The sequence below is a fragment of the Salvelinus sp. IW2-2015 genome, linkage group LG30 (assembly GCF_002910315.2).
Source record: "Salvelinus sp. IW2-2015 linkage group LG30, ASM291031v2, whole genome shotgun sequence".
NCBI lineage: Eukaryota > Metazoa > Chordata > Actinopteri > Salmoniformes > Salmonidae > Salvelinus > Salvelinus sp. IW2-2015.
This window is the reverse complement of record NC_036869.1, coordinates 10,611,343-10,625,613: the sequence shown is the minus strand read 5'-3', so window position 1 is coordinate 10,625,613 and position 14,271 is coordinate 10,611,343.

Sequence of the window (14,271 nt, the reverse complement as noted above, 5' to 3'; positions counted from 1 at the left end):
CAGAGGAAAGGCCAGTGAGTTGTTTTCGGGTCATAGGGAGGCACGACCATATATAGGCAGAGCTTTGAAGCCAGCATAAACATCTTGATTTTATGTTTCTTTGGTCATGGAAGTGCTGTTGAATGACTTCTGTATCACCTCAGAGACAAAATTGAAACGATTTAGAAACTAAGGGATTGTTTTCTTTCCAATGGTATGATTCATATGCATATAGTAAGAGCAATAATTGAATAAGAGGCAGTTTAATCTGTAGAGCAAATTATGCTAATGCGAAAATAGCAACCCCCTGTATTCTCAAGAGGTTAATGTGTGAAAGTTTAAATATTTCAAAAACATTTTTTTGAATTTCGCTTTTCAGTGGAATGTGGGAGGAGTTCCGCTAGCGGAACGGGGGAGTGAGACAGGTTAAAAAAGTTTTGAAATAAAAGTAACAAATAATTAAAGAGCATCAGTAAAATAACAATAGCGAGGCTATATACAGGGAGTACCGGTACAGAGTCAATGTTGCGGGGGCACCGGTTAGTTGCGGTAATTGAGGTAATATGTACAGCTGTGGCAAAAAGTTTTGAGAATGACAACAAATATTAATTTCCACAAAGTTGCTGCCTTCAGTGTCTTTAGATATTTTTGTCAGATGTTACTATGGAATACTGAAGTATAATTACAAGTGTCAAAGGCTTTTATTGACAATTACATGAAGTTGATGCAAAGAGTCAATATTTTGCAGTGTTGACCCTTTTTTTCAAGACCTCTGCAATCCGCCCTGGCATTGCTGGCTGTCAATTAACTTCTGGGCCACATCTTGACTGATGGCAGCCCATTCTTGCATAATCAATGCTTGGAGTTAGTCAGAATTTGTTGGTTTTTGTTTGTCCACCCGCCTCTGAACAGGGAGTACAGGAGGGGACTGAGCATGCACCCCTGAGGGGCCCAGTGTTGAGGATCAGAGTGGCGGATTCGTTGTTACCTACCCTTACCACTTGGGGTCGGCCCGTCAGGAAGGCCAGGATCCAGTTGCAGAGGGAGGTGTTTAGTCCCAGGGTCCTTAGCTTAGTGATGAGCTTTGAGGGCACTATGGTGTTGAACGCTGAGCTGTAGTCAACTAATAGCAGTCTCACATTCTTGTTCCTTTTGTCCTGGTGTGAAAGGGCAGTGTTGAGTGCAATAGAGATTGCGTCATCTGTGGATTTGTTGAGGCGGTATAGACATTGGAGTGGGTCTAGGGTTTCTGGGATTATGGCGTTGATGTGAGCCATGACCAGCCTTTCAAAGCACTTCATGGCTACAGATGTGAGTGCTAGGGGTCGGTAGTCATTTAGGCAGGTTACCTTAGTGTTCTTGGTCACAGGGACTATGGTGGTCTGCTTGAAACATGTTGGTATTACAGACTCAGACAGGGAGACGTTGAAAATGTCAGTGAAGATACTTCCCATTTGGTCAGCGCAAGCTCGGAACACACGTCCTGGTAATCCGTCTGGCTGTGCGGCCTTGTGAATGTTGACCTGTTTAAAAGTCTTACTCACAACTTCTGCGGAGAGCGTGACCACACAGTCGTCTAGAACAGCTGATGCTCTCATGGATGTTTCAGTGTTACTTGCCTTGAAGCGAGCATAGCAGTTATTTAGCTCGTCTGGTAGGCTCATGTCACTGGGCAGCTCTCGGCTGTGCTTCCTTTTATGGTCTGTAATTGTTTGCAAGCCCTGCCACATCCGACGAGCGTCAGAGACGGTGTAGTACAATTCGATCTTAGTCCTGTATTGACACTTTGCCTGTTTTCTTATAAGCTTCTGGGTTAGAGTCCCACTCCTTGAAAGCGGCACCTCTACCCTTTAGCTCAGTGAGGATGTTGCCTGTAATCCATGGCTTCTGGTTGGGGTATGTACGTACAGTCTCTGTGGGGATGACGTCATCGATGCACTTATTGAAGAAGCCAGTGACTGAAGTGGTGTTCTCCTCAATGCCATCAGAAGAATCCCAGAACATATTCCAGTCTGTGCTAGCAAAGCAGTCCGTCTGCTTCATCTGACCACTTTTTTATTGACCGAGTCACTTGTGCTTCCTGCTTTAATTTTTGCCTTTAAGCAGGAATCAGGAGGATAGAATTATGGTCAGATTTGACAAATGGAGGGTGAGGGAGAGCTTTGTACACATCTCTTTGTGTGGAGTAAAGGTGGTGTAGAGTTTTTTTCCCCTCTGGTTGCACATTTAACATGTTGATAAAAATTAGGTAAAACTGATTTAACTTTCCCTGCATTAAAGTCCCTGGCCACTAGGAGAGCCGCCTCTGGATGAGCGTTTTACTGTTTGCGGTATACAGCTCATTGAGTGCGGACTTAGTGCCAGCATCGGTCTGTGGTGGTATGTAGACAGCTACGAAAAATACAGATAAAATCTCTAGGTAGATGGTGTGGTCTACAGCTTATCATGAGATACCCTACCTTATGCGAGCAAAACCTTGAGACTTTCTTAGATATCGTGCACCAGCTGTTGTTTACAAATATACATAGACCGCTACCCCTTGTCTCACCAGAGGCTGCTGTTCTGTCTTGCCGATAGAGTGTATAACCCGCCAGCTGTATGTTATTAATGTCGTCGTTCAGCCACGACTCAGTGAAACATAAGATATTACAGTCGTTAATGTCCAGTTGGTGGGATATTGTCACGTTCCTGACCTGTTTTCTCTTGTTTTGTATGTCTTTATTGGTCAGGGCGTGAGTGTTGGGTGGGTAGTCTATGTTTTGTATTTCTATGTTGGGTTTTGTGTTCGGCCTGGTATGATTCTCAATTATAGACAGGTGTGTATCGTTTGTCTCTGATTGAGAGTCATACTAAGGCAGCCAGGGTTTCACTGGGGTTTTGTGGGTGTTTGTTCCTGTGTCAGTGTTTGGGCCACACAGGACGGTTGAAGGTTAGTCACGTTTGTTGTTTTGTAGTTTTGTAGTGTCTTGTTTGCTGTTTTCATTAAAAGTATGATTAATCACCAATCCGCATCTTGGTCCGATCCATGCTCCTCCTCGTCTGAGGAGGAGAACAACAATGACTGCCTTTACAGATATACGTGCTTTTAGCTTGTCCCATTTATTTTCCAGCGATTGTACGTTGGCTAGCAGTACGGATGGCAAAGGCAGATTAGCCACTCGTCGCCTGATCCTCACAATTGCTATTATAAACTGGTTACCAACGTAATTAGAACAGTAAAAAGTATTTTTTTTGTCATTCCCATGTTCTGATATGCCACAGCTTTCAGCCAATCAGCATCCAGGAGCCAAACTACCCTTTTTGTAATAAGGTATCTTTACTTTTACACAAGTATGACAATTAGGTACTTTTCCCACCACTTCTTGAAATTCTTCACCACAGCAAGATAGATTGTTGTCCTTTTCTAACACAGTTTCGGTTCTCTTCAGTAAAGCCTCAACATTGGCTTAGGATGTACAGTATTGTTTCGGACATGGCCTATTATGAATATTTACAGTCATTTTTTTTTTCTACATTTATTTAGCAGGCAAGTCGGTTAAGAACAAATTCTTATTTTCAATGACAGCCTAGGAGCAGTGGGTTAACTGCCTTGTTCAGGGGCAGAATGGCAGATTTTTACCTTGTCAGCTTGGGCATTCGATCTTGCAACCTTTTGATTACTAACCACTAGGCTACCTGCCGCCCCAATTTATGCATATAGAAATGACAGGACATGCATTCCATGCTTTTTTAATAACTAACAAGTTAGGCATGAGCAATTAAATATTTTTTTGCAAAGAAAAAAATTGCATAGGATCATGATCAGGATACTTTAGCGAAAGATAATGGAAAAACATAATGCACATAATGCCATCAATCACTATTGGTGTGGCTTTATGGTGTCTGTATTATTTGTGGAGGGGAATAATATAATACACTTTATGAAATAAATTGCCACCCTCTGGGCAAACTATGCYTTCTTGGTGTCTCCATACCCATATTGACTTTGTGTCTGTGTGTTGGTGGGCCATCATGCGTTTATCATTCACACTCATCCCCTCAACTCCTATCCTCATCCATCCATCCACAGACGAGCTGAAAAATCCCCCGTCTATTCTGCTGTCAAAAAACCCATCCCCAGAATAGGCTGCAAATAGGTAGACATATACAGATTGAAGAAAATGAAACACAGAGAAAAACAACACATCCAGAAATATATGCACAGGAGGTTCAGAACAATATTGTGTCGTGAAAAAATAAATTGTCTGGAGGAGTTTATTTATGTGTCTGCAGTTTCTTTGTTTGGCCGACCAGCATGGAAGATGCATCCAATCATTTTCTCCATGCCCGTCATAATGTCCCAAAAACGAAACAAAAACATTCACTTTGAAACACAGTTTTGAATGGGTGTTGTCTAACACCCTTGTCTCTACACATGTTGCTCATCTATTCTAATGCGTTAGGACAAGCCCCACCATATGCTCCCTACACCCTGCAGGTTCTGACTCATAGCCTAAGGGTTCTGGCAGTAGCCTCAGGCCAGCTTCTGAATATCAGTTAGTATATCAAATATATCAGATACTGATAAATGCAAAATGTAAAGTGTTGGTTTCATGAGCTGAAATAAAAGATCCCAGAAATGTTCCATAGCTCAGTGAGGATGTTGCCTGTGATCCATGGCTTGTTCCATACGCACAAAAAGCTTTTTTCTCTCAAATGATGTACACAAATTTGTTTACATCCCTTTAGTGAGCATTTCTCCTTTGCCAAGATAATTTACCTGACAGATGTGGCATATCCTGTGTGGCTCAGTTGGTAGAACATGGGGCTTGCAACACCAGGGTTGTTGGTTCGGTTCTCATGTGGGACCAGTAAGGAAAAATGTATGCAGTCACTTGTGTAAGTCGCTCTGGATAAGAGAGTCTGCTAAATGTCATCAATGTAAATATCAAGAAGCTGATTATACAGCATGATCATTACACAGGTACACCTTGTGCTGGGTATAAGGAAAGGCCTCTCTAAAATGTGCAGTTTTGTCTCATGCCACAGATGACTCAAACTTTGAGGGAGCGTGCAATTGGCATGCTGACTCCAGGAATGTCCACCAGAACTGTTGCCAGAGAATTTTATGTTCATTTCTCTCCCATAAGTCACCTCCAATGTCGTTTTAGAGTAATTGGCAATACGTTCAACCGGCCTCACAACCATGCCACCGCAGGACCTCCACATCCGGCTTCTTCACCTGCGGGATTGTCTGAAGGAGGGGGTGCTGAATAGTATTTCTGTCTGTCTGTAATAAAGCCATTTTTGTGGGGAAAAACGTATTATGATTGGCTGGGCCTGGCTCCCCAGTGGGTCGGCCTATGCCCTGCATTGCACACCCATGGCTACGCCCCTGCCCAGTCATGTGAAATCCATAGAGCAGGACCTAATGAATGTTTTTCTATTGACTGATTTCTTTATATGAACTGTAACTCAGTAACATCTTTGAAATTGTTACATGTTGCATTTTATATTTTTGTTCAATGTATTCAAATCAAATTGTATTTGTTACAAACACATATTTAGCAGACGTTATTGTGGGTGTAGCGAAATGCTTGTGTTCCTAGCTCCAACAATGCATTAGTATCTCACAATTCACAACAATACACACAAATCTAAAAGTAAAAGAATGGAATTAAGAAATATATAAATATTAGGATGAGCAATGTCGGAGTGGCATTGACTAACAGTAGAATATAGTATATATATATATGAAAAGAGTAAAGCAATATGTCTTTTTTTAGATCATAAATCAGAATTTCCTCACAGTGGTTCAAGAATAAAGACCACTCAATCTAACCTAAAAAAAAACAATGTCATACGTGTTTTTCCTCAACGGAAATCGTAAAATAACTGGCAAAAATGTCTGTTCTAAGTAGTTAGAACAAATAGCAGGGTAAGAAGAGACCCCCCTGGATGTCTTGAAGTAACATTGCGATCATGAGTTATGAGCCAAGCATGAATATAGGAGGAGAGACTAATGAGATAAAATGATAGCAGTCGCCTCACATCAAAGAAGATCAAAACCATGGAAGGAGAAGAACAGAGGGAGAGAGAGAGGCAGATCGAGAGAGGCAGAGAGAGTGAGAGATGCAGTGAGAGTGAGAGAAGGGGTAGGGCAAGAGGAGAGAGAGAGGCAGAGAGTTAAAGAGAGAGCAAAAGAGAGCCAGACAGAGCTAAAAAGAGGGTGAGAGAGGCAGAGAGAGCAAGGGAGGGTGAGGGAAGGGGGAGGGCGAGAGGAGCGAGAAAGAGAGAAAGCAACAGAGAAGGGCCAGAGAGAGAAGTGAGAGGGAGAGAGAGTGAAAGAGAGAGTGAAAGAGGAATAGAGAATAGAGATAGACGGAGAGAGAGAGTGAGAGAGATAGAGAGAGAACGGAGCGACACACAAACAGTATATCCCCACCACAGTGTTGCTCCTATGATAAGCATCTCAAGGAAAGCCGGCGTTCCCTCCAGTTTTACACAGCATTAGCTTCATTACGATACAAAGGAAAGTAATGACTTTGATAATTACATTGTTTAGATCCTGTGAAGTGGGCTGCCAGAAGGCTGTGTTATGAGAGCCCGGCTATGTGCCGCAGAGCCACTGTAAAAGGGAAAGGTGACATAACGTGTGATGGTTGTGTGTGTGTGTGTGAGTGTGTGTGTAAGCGTTTCTAGGTGACAACCCAGGGCACCTCCAGGCCTGACACAACGAGTACAGAGAGACAGCTCTGTCACATTGATATCGCTGCTCGTGGCTCGACGAGACCACTGTCTGTCTCACTGAGAGACTATACTGACAATCTGTCAACAGTAGGCCTGATGGAAGGCAGTCACACGTTGATGTTGTAAGCAGTGGTTAAAACGCTGAATGCATTGTGTGTGTATATATATATACAGTTGAAGTCGGAAGTTTACATACACTTAGGTTGGAGTCATTAAAACTCGTTTTTCAACCACTCCACAAATTTCTTGTTAACAAACTATAGTTTTGGCAAGTGGGTTAGGACATCTACTTTGTGCATAACATAAGTCATTTTACCAAACAATTGTTTACAGACAGATTATTTCACTTATAATTCACTGTATCGCAATTCCAGTGGGTCAGAAGTTTACATTCACTAAGTTGACTGTGCCTTTAAACAGCTTGGAAAATTCCAGAAAATGATATCATGGCTTTAGAAGCTTCTGATAGGCTAATTGACATAATTTGAGTCAGTTGGAGGTGTACCTGTGGATGTATTTCAAGGCCTACTTTCAAACTCAGTGCTGCTTTGCTTGACATCATGGGAAAATCGAAAGAAATCAGAAAAAGAATTGTAGACCTCCACAAGTCTGGTACATCCTTGGGAGCAATTTCCAAACGCCTGAAGGTACCACGTTCATCTGTACAAACAATAGTACGCAAGTATAAACACTATGGGACCACGCAGCCGGCATACCGCTCAGGAAGGAGACGCGTTCTGTCTCCTAGAGAAGAACGTACTTTGGTGCGAAAAGTGCAAATCAATCCCAGAACAACAGCAAAGGACCTTGTGAAGATGGTGGAGGAAACAGGTATGAAAGTATCTATATCCACAGTAAAACGAGTCCTATATCGACATAACCAGAAAGGACGCTCAGCAAGGAAGAAGCTACTGCTCCAAAACCGCAATAAAAAAGACAGATGATGGTTTGCAACTGCACATGGGGACAAAGATTGTACTTTTTGGAGAAATGTCCTCTGATCTGATGAAACAGAAATAGAACTGTTTGGCCATAATGCCCATCATTATGTTTGGAGGAAAAAGGGGGGAGGCTTGCAAGCCGAAGAACACCATCCCAACCGTGAAGCACGGGGGTGGCAGCATCATGTTGTGGGGGTGCTTTGCTGCAGGAGGGACTGGTGCACTTCACAGAATATATGGCATCAGGGGCAGGAAAATTATGGGGAAATATTGAAGCAACATCTCAGGACATCAGTCAGGAAGTTAAAGCTTGGTCGCAAATGGGTCTTCCAAATGGACAATGACCCCAAGCAAACTTCCAAAGTTGTGGCAAAATGGCTTAAGGACAACAAAGTCAAGGTATTGGGGTGGCCATCACAAAGCTCTGACCTCAATCCTATAGAAAATGTGTGGGCAGAACTGAAAAAGCGTGTGTGAGCAAGGAGGCCTACAATCCTGACTCAGTTACACCAGCTCTGTCAGGAGGAATGGGCCAAAATTCATCCAACTTATTGTGGGAAGCTTGTGGAAGGCTACCCAAATTGTTTGACTCAAGTTAAACAATTTAAAGGCAATGCTACCAAATACTAATTGAGTGTATGTAAACTCTGACCCATTGGGAATGTGTTGAAAGAAATAAAAGCTGAAATAAATAATTCTCTCTACTATTATTCTGACATTTCACATTCTTAAAATAAAGTGGTGATCCTAACTGACCTAAGACATTAGGTTTAAACTTCAGGAATTGTGAAAAACTGAGTTAAATTGTATTTGGCTAAGGTGTATGTAAACTTCCGACTTCAACTGTATACAATCTTAGCAAAAAAAGAAACGTCCCTTTTTCAGGACCCTGTCTTTCAAAGATAATTCGTAAAATCCAAATAACTTCACAGATCGTCATTGTAAAGGGTTTAAACACTGTTTCCCTTGCTTGTTCAATGAACCATAAACAATTAATGAACTCGCACCTGTGGAATGGTCGTTAAGACACTAACAGCTTACAGACGGTAGGCAATTAAGGTCACAGTTATGAAATCCTAGGACACTTTAGAGGCCTTTCTACTGACTCTGAAAAACACCAAAAGAATGATGCCCAGGGTCCATGCTCATCTGCGTGAACGTGCCTTAGGCATGCTGCAAGGAGGCATGAGGACTGCAGATTTGACCAGGGCAATAAATTGCAATGTCCGTACTGTGAGACGCCTAAGACAGCGCTACAGGGAGACAGGATGGACAGCTGATCACCCTCGCAATGGCAGACCACGTGTAACAACACCTGCACAGGATCGGTACATCCTAACATCACACATGCGGGCAATAACAACTGCCCGAGTTACACCAGGAATGCACAATCCCTCCATCAGTGCTCAGACTGTCCGCATCAGGCTGATTGAGGCTGGACTGAGGACTTGTAGGCCTGTTGTAAGGCAGATCCTCACCAGACATCACCGGCAACAACGTCGCCTATGGGCACAAATCCACCGTCGCTGGACCAGACAGGACTGGCAAAAAGTGCTCTTCACTTACGAGTCACATTTTTGTCTCACCAGTGGTGATGGTCGGATTTGCGTTTATTGTCGAAGGAATGAGCTTTACATGAAGCCTGTACTCTGAAGCGGGATCGATTTGAAGGTGGAGGGTCCGTCATGGTCTGGGGCGGTGTGTCACAGCATCATCAGACTGAGCTTGTTGTCATTGAAGGCAATCTCAATGCTGTGCGTTACAGGGAAGACATTCTCCTCCCTCATGTGGTACCCTTCCTGCATGCTCATCCTGACATGACCCTCCAGCATGACAGTGCCACCAGCCATACTGCTCATTCTGTGCATGATTTCCTGCAAGACAGGAATGTCAGTGTTCTGCTATGGCCAGCGAAGAGCCTGAATCTCAATCCCATTGAGCATGTCTGGGACCTGTTGGATCGGAGGGTGAGAGCTTGGGCCATTCCCCCCAGAAATGTCCGGGAACTTGCAGGTGCCTTGGTGAAAGAGTGGGGTAACATCTCACAGCAAGCACTGGCAAATCGGGTGCAGTCTGGTGGCCACACCAGATACTGACTTTTACTTTGGATTTTGATCACCCCTTTGTTCAGGGACACATTATTCAATTTCTGTTTGTCATATGTCTGTGGAACTTGTTCAGTTGTATGTCTCAGTTGTTGAATCTGGTTTTGTTCATACAAATATTTACACATGTTAAGTTTGCTAAAAATCAATGCAGTTGATAGTGAGAGGACGTTTCTTTTTTTGCTGAATTTATATACACTACCATTCAAAAGTTTGGGGTCACTTGGAAATGTCCTTGTTTTTTAAAGAAAAGCAATTTTTTTCTCCATTAAAATAAACACACATTGATAAGACAGTGTAGACATTGTGTGTACAGTGTAGACATCTACAGTGTAGACATCTACAGTGTAGACATTGTTAATGTTGTAAATCACTATTGTAACAGACACCTCACATATCCTCAACTGGCAGCTTCATTAAATTGTACCCGCAAAACACCAGTCTCAACGTCAACAGTGAAGAGGCGACTCCGGGATGTTGGCCTTCTAGGCAGAGTTCCTCTGTCCAGTGTCTGTGTTCTTTTTATTGGCCAGTCTGAGTTTTGGCTTTTTCTTTGCAACTCCGCCTAGAAGGCCAGCATCCCGGAGTCGCCTCTTAACTGTTGACGTTGAGACTGGTGTTTTGCGAGTATTATTTAATGAAGCTGCCAGTTGAGGACTTGTGAGGCGTCTGTTTCTCAAACTAGACACTCAAATGTACTTGTCCTTTTGCTCAGTTGTGCACCGGGGCCTCCCACTCCTTTTTCTATTCTGGTTAGAACCAGTTTGCACTGTTCTGTGAAGGGAGTAGTACACAGCATTGTACGAGATCTTCAGTTTCTTGGCAATTTCTCGCATGGAATAGCCTTCATTTCTCAGAATAAGAATAGACTGACAAGTTTCAGAAGAAAGGTCTTTGTTTCTGGCCACTTTGAGCCTGTAATCGAACCCACAAATGCTGATTCTCCAGATAATAAACTAGTCTAAAGAAGGCCAGTTTTCAGCAGTGCTAGCATAATTGCAAAAGGCTTTTCTAATGGTCAATTAACCTTTTAAAATAATAAACTTGGATTAGCTAACACAACGTGCCATTGGAACACAGGAGTGATGGTTGCTGAAAATGGGCCTCTGTACGCCTATGTAAATATTTCATTAAAAAATCATCCGTTTCCAGCTACAGTAGTCATTTACAACATTAACAATGTCTCACTGTATTTCTGGTCAATTTGATGTTATTATAATGGACAAAAAATTAGCTTTTCTTTCAAAAACAAGGACATTTCTATGTGTCCCCAAACTTTTGAACGGTAGTGTCTGTATATATATTTATATGACAATAAACCAATCAATAATGGTATAACAAAGGGATGACGATAAAGCTACAGTATGTCATTTGAATGTTGAGTACTGCTGCATGGGTGAAAATCTGAAAACATTCTATCATAATTCTCGTTTTCAGTCTCATCAGCAAGGCATTCAGAATGCAAAACATTATTTAACATTCGACTGACATCATCTGAAGCTATTTGACAGCCTCGGTATGTTTTCCATTTCCAAATGTCCCCCCATTTTGTTAGAAATGAGTAACGTAATCGATTTTTTAAATGACTTGCATAAACAAATTGCTGAGCAGCAGCATACCGCATGCAGCGACAAACAACACAACACATATTTTCTGTCCGTCTTTTTCAATGTTCTGGATGGTTAGTCCCAGTCTCATCTCTTCTATCAAGGCTGAGTCTGAGGGTGCATCCACAATAACATCATATATAGTGCACTACTTTTGACCACAGCCAAATGGGCTATGATTGGAGTGATGATCCGACAACAACAGCTAGTTCTGAGAATGCAATAACAAACTGGGTCCCGGGGGACTGACTGCATTAGAACCTCGTAAACAGTCAAAGTGCCCCCTATGCATAGTAACAGACGGATCTGTTTACACAAACACTGACTTATCCCCTCAGTGACTCTGAAATGATGGCTTCAGTTGAAGAAAAAATAAGACTTTATTCAATTTTCCGATACTTTATTAATTAATTTTTAGCAGAGAATGAAAATGTGTGTTTTATCCAATCCAGAAGGCATTTCTTTATATTTCTACTCCTGCAGTGTGTGCTGATACTGTGCCAGACAATATCCTACATGGAAATGTGTTTTTCTCCCTAGAGTAGAACTAAAACTTTTTGCATTAAGAGACTGACTGATGGGGTCTCTTTGATTCATCATCTTTACCTGCATACCATCCTTTTAGATATTAACCAATTCTCTTTGAGACATAATGGAGAGGTTTCAATACCATTGCTGTGGTTTCAAGAGGCTACCTGAAACACAGGAACAATACAAAGACACATATCAATTATTTATAGTTTTATGACTTTCAAATAACACATTTTAATACTCAACTACACAACAACGTCTCTGGAAATGACTTGTGAAAGACGTTAATAAAGTAGAAACATCTGAAAGAATGTATCATGCAAATAGTGGCTAACTTAATAGTGGCTAACTATAGTGGCTAACTTAATAGTGGCTAACTTAATAGTGGCTAACTATAGTGGCTAACTTAATAGTGGCTAACTTAATAGTGGTAACTATAGTGGCTAACTTAATAGTGGCTAACTTAATAGTGGCTAACTTAATAGTGGCTAACTATAAGTGGCTAACTTAATAGTGGCTAACTTAATAGTGGCTAACTTAATAGTGGCTAACTTATAGTGGCTAACTTAATAGTGGCTAACTATAGTGGCTAACTTAATAGTGTGCACTATAGTGGCCTAACTTAATAGTGGCTAACTATAGTGGCTAACTTAATAGTGGCTAACTATAGTGGCTAACTTAATAGTGGCTAACTATAGTGGCTAACTTAATATCCTTCAACATGGGTGAACATAATCCTCAATATGTCATCTTTTTCAAGGCTTGAAAGGAAAAGCACAAACATCTGAGCTTATAACAAAGTGCTTGGTAAATCCTTTAGAGAAATCATATCAGCAGAGAAAAAAAAATCTCAAATGTTAACAAGTGTTGTTTCCCTGAAATGGCTATTGATTTCCTGCTCATGTGAAATAAGTGTAGAGGGTGTTGATAATTTCATATTCAACCTTTAGATTTAATCAGGTCGAACTGACAGCAGATCAATACATTTTCATCTCTATCATCTCACCATTGTATAATGTTTACTCTCATTTCAAACACACTTCATTTCACCTAAAACTTAAAGGGACAGTTCATCCAAATGATAAAATAGCATTGGTTGCCTTTTAAAAATAATTTAACCAGCCAAGTCAGTTAAGAACAAATTCTTATTTACAATGACGGCGTACACCGGCCAAACCTGAGCCAATTGGGCACCGCCTTCTGGGACTCCCAATCCTGGCCAGTTGTGATACAGCCTGGAATTGAACCAGGGTGTCTGTAGTGACACTTCAAGCACTGAGATGCAGTGCCTTAGACCGCTGCGCCACTCGGGAGCCTTACCCTGTAAGCAGTCTGTAGAATCCAATCCATGCTTTGGTGTTGTTTACCAGGCCAAATGCTAACTTTTTAGCATTTGTGGCACAAATCCAATGCAAGTCAACATCCCAGATATTAGCATTTTTCGTAATATTGGTGAACTATCCCTTRAGCTGTAGGGGAGATTTCCTTACTGTTTTGTCCTTGGTCAGGTTTTTATTTTTGAATCACTTTTCTCTTGGGAGATTTCCTCACTGTTTAGGCCAACACCAGGGTTATTAAACCACTTTTCTCTTGGTAGCTACAATTGAAGTCGGATGTTAACATACACCTTAGCCAAATACATATAAACTCAGTTTTTCACAATTCATGACATTTAATCCTTGTAAAAATCCCTGTCTTAGGTCAGTTCGGATCACCACTTTATTTTAAGAATGTGAAATGTCAGAATAATAGTAGAGAGAATGATTTATTTCAGCTTTTATTTATTTAATCACATTCCCAGTGGATCAAAAGTTTACATACACTCAATTAGTATTTGGTAGCATTGCCTTTAAATTGTTTAACTTGGGTCAAACGTTTCAGGTAGCCTTCCACAAGCTCCCCACAATAAGTTGGGTGAATTTTGGCCCATTCCTCGTGACAGAGCTGGTGTAACTGAGTCAGGTTTGTAGGCCTCCTTGCTCGCACACATTTTCTATAGGATTGAGGTCAGGGCTTTGTGATGGCCACTCCAATACCTTAGCTTTGTTGCCCTTAAGCCATTTTCCCACAACTTTGGAAGTCTGCTTATGGTCATTATCCATTTGAAAGTCCCATTTGCGACCAAGCTTTAACTTCCTGACTGATGTCTTGAGATGTTGCTTCAATACATTTTGTGAAGTGCACTAGTCCCTCCTGCAGCAAAGCACCCCCACAACATGATGCTGCCACCCCTGTGCTTCACAGTTGGGATGGTAATCTTTGACTGGCATACCTCCCCATTTTTCCTCCAAAKATAACGATGGTCATTATGGCCAAAGAGTTCTATTTTTGTTTCATCAGACCAGAGGACATTTCTCCAAAAAGTATGATCTATGTCCC